Source organism: Struthio camelus, chromosome 28 (assembly GCF_040807025.1).
Source record: "Struthio camelus isolate bStrCam1 chromosome 28, bStrCam1.hap1, whole genome shotgun sequence".
NCBI classification, from domain to species: domain Eukaryota; kingdom Metazoa; phylum Chordata; class Aves; order Struthioniformes; family Struthionidae; genus Struthio; species Struthio camelus.
In genome coordinates this window covers 3,915,736-3,923,271 of record NC_090969.1, presented here as the reverse complement: position 1 = coordinate 3,923,271, position 7,536 = coordinate 3,915,736, and the positions used below count along the sequence as shown (strand labels likewise).

The 7,536-nt window shown below is 45.4% G+C and overlaps 1 long non-coding RNA gene across 1 annotated transcript; it reads right to left on the bottom strand.

Annotated features, from left to right (window-relative positions):
- Positions 1 to 889: 889 nt before the first annotated feature.
- LOC138062570 (uncharacterized) lies at positions 890 to 6,058 on the bottom strand. The gene is made up of 4 exons (XR_011136521.1): positions 4,891 to 6,058; positions 3,968 to 4,220; positions 3,709 to 3,813; positions 890 to 2,130 (listed from the first exon to the last, which is right to left on the bottom strand). It is a non-coding gene; the product is annotated as an uncharacterized lncRNA (long non-coding RNA).
- Positions 6,059 to 7,536: the final 1,478 nt, after the last annotated feature.

The following is a 7,536-nucleotide window of genomic DNA, read 5'->3' as shown; positions in this document are numbered from 1 at the left end:
CCTTTTTACTTTTAGGCAGGCAGTCTATGCTGTTGTTTGGCAGCATCTGGACCTTTAGGAGAAGCAGCTGAGAGCTGTGAAAGTGCGGACAGACCTGTAACGTGGCTGGATGCTCCTCTGTCACATAAGAGGATTATCTCTAGTTGCCTGATGTGAGGGCTGCTTCTGTGGTCATCTCCCAAGAATGTCTAGCTACTGCTAGCACTTTCCACCTGGGGACCAGGACTGTCGGAGTCTTGAGGATGTGATCAGATGCAGAGAGAAATGCATCCCGTGAAAGAGTGCTTGCTGCTTTGTTCATGAGGTAGAGGCTGGTCTGCTTATGTGCTTGAGGTATCATGTGGAGGCAATGGCTTGTGGTCTGCCTGAGCAAGGAACGTGGTCCAAAGGAGCCTCTGGAAAGGAGGGAGCAGGCTGTGAGCTGGGGAGCTCTTCAGAGAGCTTGAAGGCTGGTCACCTCCTCTAGAATTAACTTTGAAACTGCGATTCATAGCCAGGCTGCTTTGACAGTGCCTGCCCTCACCTTGTCTGAGTGCGTTGTGCTGCTTGTGCTCCAGGCTGACTTGGGCACAAGCCCACCCTGAACTGAAAACTCGGCAGTCCCGGGGGTGTAGCAGTGCACCCAGGCTCATCCCCCTTGCTGAAGGGCTCGGCTTCTTTTCTCAAGCACACCCCGAGCCGAATCGAGCTGTGAGGCTCCTGAGGAGTGACCTTGCATCTCAGGAACTCTGAAGTCAGGCAGAGGTTAAGGTCTGTTTCTCTTTGTGCAGCTAGGTCTTGAATGTAATCAAAGCAGAAATTATACTTTCGTGTTAAGCAACGGGTTTGTCTTGGTAGGTGTGTTCTAACACTTAGTGCTGTGTGGTTGCTGCACAGTTTTCAGCTGACATCCTGTTTACATGTGCTCCCATGTGTTAGTTTGCAGAGATCCATAGTTATGAGCTCCACAGCAGCCTATTCTACATGCCTCCAGGTTCTCATACCAACTTCCTTGTCACCAGCATCTGGGAAGCCCAGAGGAAGGCACCAACTGTCCTTTATACTCCCCATGCCCATGTATGCTGGGAGGATATGGGAGTCTCATTGAAAGCTCCACTTACAACATTGTTGCAGAGCAGTGCAGCACATGCACCAGTTGTGTTGCTTGCAACTCCAGGCGTATGGCTACGTAGATAAAATATTGAGTTTCATGTCATTTGCCTTTCCCACTTTCATTTTCATTTCTGTGCCCTTGAAGCACCTGAGTGCTGTGCTGTCCCAAGGAACCGGATGCTGTTGTCACTAGGGCACCCTACCGGAATCTCGTATGGTTTGCTTAGGCAGAAAACAATCCTGACAACTTGTGTCTAAACTGTTTTCTGAGTCAAGAGATTGCCTTGGAGCCAGCCTTGCCCACGTTCCCCCACACAGAGGCTTATTAGGCAGATCTACAAATTTCCCTAGGAGAATCACTCCAGGGACTTTGAGATGGCTATTTATAGCCTGACTTAAGCGTATGCAGGCGTGTCACGTACAAGGCAGTCAGGATGTGTGCACTAAAAGCCTACCTCCCAACAGTTTGCCACTGCCAAGTGTAGTGGTTACAGTTTTCAGAAGAGAAATCGATTGAGCGTTTCCATGCCTTGACTACAGTGTCAGCTCTTTCTTCATATAGGCCAAAGCTTTACAAATTAGGAAGCTAAATTCCGTCTTGTGTTTCAGTGACTTTAGGAAGACAACTACTTTGATTTCCGTCAGCACGCTTCCGTCGACATACAGCCTTCACTTTCTAGCCTGCTGAGAGTTGGCATTAAAGGAAGGGGTTTACAAGATGAAACAAGTTACTCTGCAGCTGATGATGTTTTCCTGACTATGGAAACAAAATTCCTAACTGGATACTGTTTCCATCAAATGCTTTGAAAGTGCATAACTTGGATACTGCTGGTAAACTCCTTCTAAGGCTGAATACTGAAATTCCAGTGTGTCAACAGTTCCTGGCAGGTCCATCTTCTCACAGACGGCTCGAGTAGTTCAAGGCTATGCCCCAGGTCAGGGGTCAGTGCTGGCCCTGGAAACAGTCCTCCCTTTCGTCAGGATCGGAGAAGCCACGTCGCTCTCTGATGTCCAGGAGCCAGGGTGCCAAGTTCCTGCCTTATTTTTTCAGAGAGGATGAGAAAGAAACGGATTTGGGATATAAGAGGTAACATTGGCCTCCTCAAAGAGTTCAAAGCCCTCCAGCCCAAGTAGCACTGCCTCAAACCCTGACACCTTTGAGCCTCTACCTGAAGCCTTTCTTGCAGCTCCTTCAAATAGTGTGACTAATGCTGTCCTGCTATCTGAAACCTTGCCGCTTCTCCCCAAACTAGTGCTGCTTCCACGCAGTCCATCTGCCTCCTCCCATTTCCACTTCATGTCTTCAGCAGCTCACTAAACGCAGCCCACTAGTCAGTCCTCACCCATGTATCTGATCTGTCTCCAGATGGACAGGCAGGAGGACTTGACAGGAAAGCCTGCCATTCCTTCCTAAAAGGATGTCAGTTCCTGGATTTGGTCTCCCCACATTTTTCACAATAGCTGAAGAGAAAGTCTACAGCTGGCAGCAAGAAAAAGGTTTTCTGCATGTCCAGATAACCACTTAAATCTCAACTAGAAAAGCTAGCCTGCTGTTTTCTAGAAGAGAATTTCAAAGCAGCAAATCCTGTGAAGGTTTTTGTTTCATTGCTTTCAGCAATGTTTACGTTGTTGAAACCAAAGAACTTAAAGTCGTAGTTCAGCCTACTGTGGGTTGAGTTTTGCTGACCCAGGATGCATACAGCTAATCGTTAAATCTACAGATAGCACTCCCATAAAGGTCTTTCAAGCAACAAAGTACAAGTGACTCCCACTAGATATACCTGGCCTGCTTAGAAACCACTCAGGCTGGCATGTACAGAGAACACACAGACAACAACCTCCCCAAGCCCACCTTTTTAAACCAGAAGACTGGTTTTAGGGAGTATGCTCCCCTTTTTTATTACAGCAGACACTAAGCCTTCAACCCTGACAAGGCATTGTTTGTATTTGGAATCCACATACGTTTGGCATTTTATCCATTCTTAAGAAACTAGTTTTTTCTACTCCTATAACAGCTCAGTCCTGACAGAAGTTTTGCAAGCACACAAATGTATTGATTCCTCAGGTCTCTTCTCCTGCAAACAGCTGAGTCAGCATTTGTAGTTCTAACACAGCCTCCATTGCCTTGGATGTCACACTTTGAATCTGTCACAGGACTTCTGGATAAGGCAATGGAAGAATGACCATTTCTCTTCTAAAAGCTGAAATTTGGTCAAAGAGACCACCCACATCATCAAAGTGTTCCTCAAGATGAATTCCACACAAGCCACGTGTCAAAGAAAGGTAAAGAAACTCCCATCATTGTCTCTATATGTTTTCTGTTATTCTTTCTGAATAACCTACTGTAGAGCAGAGGCACCGTGGGATTTTACATTAGACTCTTTAGAGTTTGCTCCTAACCCCTCCAAAGAAATCTAACTGCGCTTGAAGAATCCGTTCTAAAAGAGAGCCCACTTAAAGCCATCAGTGCCAACAGATTAAATCTTATGCCAGGGGATTAAACACTGCCCCCATTTAGATTCCATAGGAGAGCAGGGAGGGGAACACTTCACAGTCAGGCAGCTGCTCCTCGTCTTCAGTAATTTCCTCCCTCCCCTGTTCTCTAGTGACACTCACCTTCTGGAAGCTCTGTTAGGGCTCTGCTTCCTATGCCTCTGAAAATGTTCCTCATCATTAGAGGAGGAGGATGGGGAAGTACTGTTGTAGAGTTCATCTTTCCATCTGAAAGCATTGGAAAGGCAACAACAAAAACAAGGTTAAGAACACACTAAGTCCTGCCAAGACTCAAGGGAGCTCTCTCTCAGAATGTCCTGTGAGAGCTATGAACTTTCCAGTCCGTTTTATTCCTCAGGCACGTGATTTCAAAAAGCATTACCTGTTTTCCCTTGTGAGAGCAAAATTCAGTCTTCCTTGGGAAGGGGAAATGTTGAACTATGACTCCTCTGTGTCTCTGCCTTGGTTTTCCTCACAGTGTGCCTCTTTGCCACAGGTAGAGCAGGCAGTGGTGCATGGAGCTTGGAAAGCAGATGCAGATCTATTCAAAGGCAGCACCAGCTGGGTCTAGCAGCCTGCCAGTGGAAAGGCGTGCCTGGACATAAGTTCTCAGTCTTCTTTAACATCCTGGCAGGCTACAAAATAGATGGCGTAAAAAACCAAGTGACAATAGAGATTATCTGATGCCCTACATAACGCGGAAGTACTGACCGAGCGGCATACCCAGTTCTGCCTGTAAGCTAACAGTTGGTTCCAGCTTCTTTATTGACCCTAAGGACAGATGAGCTGCTCTGAATTTGGCATAGAAACAAGAACTGAGTTCCACCTCTGAGTCGAATGAAAAAGTTTTCATGAACCCTTTCTGAATCGTGGAACAGAAGAGACTAAGAATACTGGAAAGCTTCTAAACAGACTCTTCTGCTAAGTCTAACTAAATTACCTACCCGGTTTCCAAAATCCTTGGCTATCCTTGACGATTAAATAGTCTGATGAAGATTTTGAGAAGCGGCTTGTGGCTTCAAGTGCAGAACAAAAGGATTTCAGGTACAGAATCTCAGCCAATACTTCCTGAATCCTGTCATCCCTGACCTCAGGCGTTGCAGTTTTTGAAATCACTAGCTCTTGAAAGGTATTCTGTCTCCCAAGGAAAAGATCTGGCTTCCTTTGTACCTTCAGACTGTCACAGTTACCATACTACAAGGATTCTGTAATTACCACCCATCTGAAAATCCTTTAAAGCATTTTGGGGAGTTGTGACTGACACTACGACTGATAAAGAAGAACGATCGTTGGCCATACACTTACCGATTAGGTCTTTTGCAGCAAAGGCTTCATGACTGGGCACTTCTAAACGTGCACGTTTGTGTGACTGCAGAAGACCAGCGTGCACACAATATCTTACTTTGTCTGAAAGCAAAGAATTCAGAAGAGTGTTACCAGCGCCTTTAAGATAAATCAGGTTAGCCGTGAGGCAGAACATGCGAGGTGTTTCACCCATCTCTTTTTGGACCACAGGGACGTTTCAAGTGTCTTTTATCAATGCCCAAGTCAAGTGGACTACACACACGCCTGCTTTTTCAGGAGGACTAAAAGTCACCCCAGAGAGAGCGAGGAAGCTGGTTTGGGTACTGTTCTTTGAGGGATACCCAGGCCATTGTTTTAACTCTGTGTGGAGAGCTTTAACTGAAAGCCGGGAAGTTTGATATGGAAACAGTAAAACTCAGTCGGTAACTCTTTGGTAAAAGTAGTGCAGTGAAATGGAAATGGTATTACCCAGCGCAGACTCCGAGTAGGAAAAGAAGCTGAATTAGAGAGAGTAGACCTGTGGAAGTCACACTCTGCAAATGTTAGCATTACATCTGCAGTAGACCTCTGATACCCTTTAGACACAGACCAGTGTATCTAAAAAAAGGAAAACAGCAAGGAGTAGGCCAAGTGACAAAGAAATACAGCGTGTGCAGAGACCTGCATCTAGCAAAACCAGGGAACTTGACTTGCAGAATGACAGCAAGAAATTTAAAGAAAAGTAGCGTGGGTGTTTATATGCTTTTCCTTCCTGAAATTATATCCTGCTTGTACACAAGAAATCAGCCCTTCCCAGGAATTGCGCATATAACCTACTTTCCAACGGAGCTTGACAGCATTCAACAGTTTTCCTTGGTCTAAGCTCTTAGGGCATTCAAGAATCTTTGCCATTTTCCGCTTCTCAGTCTTAGCTTTCTTCTGACGACACGATAATTACACTACGCAGACCAACATGCAACTGTTCAAATACTATTGGAAAGTATATCAAATCCAAAATGCACCATACAGGCACCTATGGGTTTTACTCTTGTCATCATGCCAAGGACACGCTAGCCCTGACAACCTGCAAAACCTCAAGAACAATATGGGCAAGACACATTCCAGCAATCAGAAATCAGCACGGAGGAGCACGCATACCGATTTGTCACTAGCCTCAGTGATAACAATGGACAAAACACCCTCCCCTTGCTTAGACAAGAGTCAGCTGCTGGGAAAGCAGTTATTTCTTAAAGTTATTCCTTGTTATTCTGAGAAAATGGGTCAAGGAATTTTTTTCTTACTCTAGCGTGGTAATAAGTCTTGTAATCTAGTTACAAGGCTGAGCTCTGCCCCAGATGACATGAGCAACAACAGGCAAGTTCCCAACTGGAACATTCCCCAATGAGAAAAAACATACCCAAATGCATGCAGGACAAGTTTATGCCAGTAGCTTCTGTAAAGTACCTGGAAAGTCTTCCACCGAGATGTTTACATTCAGATTACCTCCTGACAATTCTTGCTGGGCTCCTCAAAACCCATGTCAGGCTACTGCTATAGTGAGAGCAGGGCTTATCATTCAGAGTAGGACTATCCATTGCCTTGTATGCCCACCTGCCAACAGCCAGCTGTTGCCTTTTCTGTTCTGCTAGGTTGTAAGCATTTGGGAAAGGCACTGATTTCTTCTGCTGACTCTCTGTCCTGAGCTTACGAGCAGGGCCCTGGAGTCCATGACTGTGGTCTGTAAGCTCTGTGGCGATAGACAAATGTGAAGAGATAAAAATATCCAGCAGTTCAGCTCGTTTCCACTGTTTAAGGTAAGGCTTTGGGTCAGAAGCCAGTAAAGAAAACTGAAAGCCAGAACTAACCTCCACTGCCCTCTTCACTGTCCACAATTTCACAGTTTCACCCCCAGATTTTTCAGTTTCTTTCTCGTTCTTTCCTCCTCGGCTTTTCCTAATTAAAAGAGACAAGAAGGATCAGGCACAAGCATGCAGAAAATCTGACAGGTGCACACTCGGTGCCTACAGAGGAACTTCATCAAGGCTCTGCGTATGCACAAAAGATTAGCCTACAGTTCTACTCTGCAGAAAGCAAGTCCGGATCCCTGGAATCCAGCCATCTAGTTTTACTGATTTTCACAAGTTTGTATCTTTCAGTCTCATGAAGATGAGGAAATCAGTGCAGGATTTAATAGAAGAAGGAAACCTAGACTTGTAAATGTAGGTCATGGCCTACTTTGCTCTCTGTTAACATGCTTACTCCTGGCCCAGGAAATGTTAAAAAAAAAAAAAAAAAAGAAGATGAGCAAAGCAAAAAGCAGGACATTCACCGAGATTCCTGGAGTACAGGACTCTATTTTTGCTCTTTATCCTAGAGTTCTCAAAGAACAGGGCAGTAGTAGCTGCAGGGAGCACCCAGGAGGAGAGAACAGGAACATCATGTTGGCAGCCAAGATTAACCCCCAGAATTTCTGCTCTTAACCGCGGTTCAGTAAATGTGGAAGTTGCTGCAAATTTCTCATCCAGATTCAAAACTGAGTGTATCAGCTAATCACCGACTACTAATGCACCAGTAGAATCCTGAAAAAAGCAATAGTCTCTCCGCAGCCACCAAAGTGTTCTTAGTGGCACTTGAGGGATATCATAGGAAATACCGTGGCTGATTGTT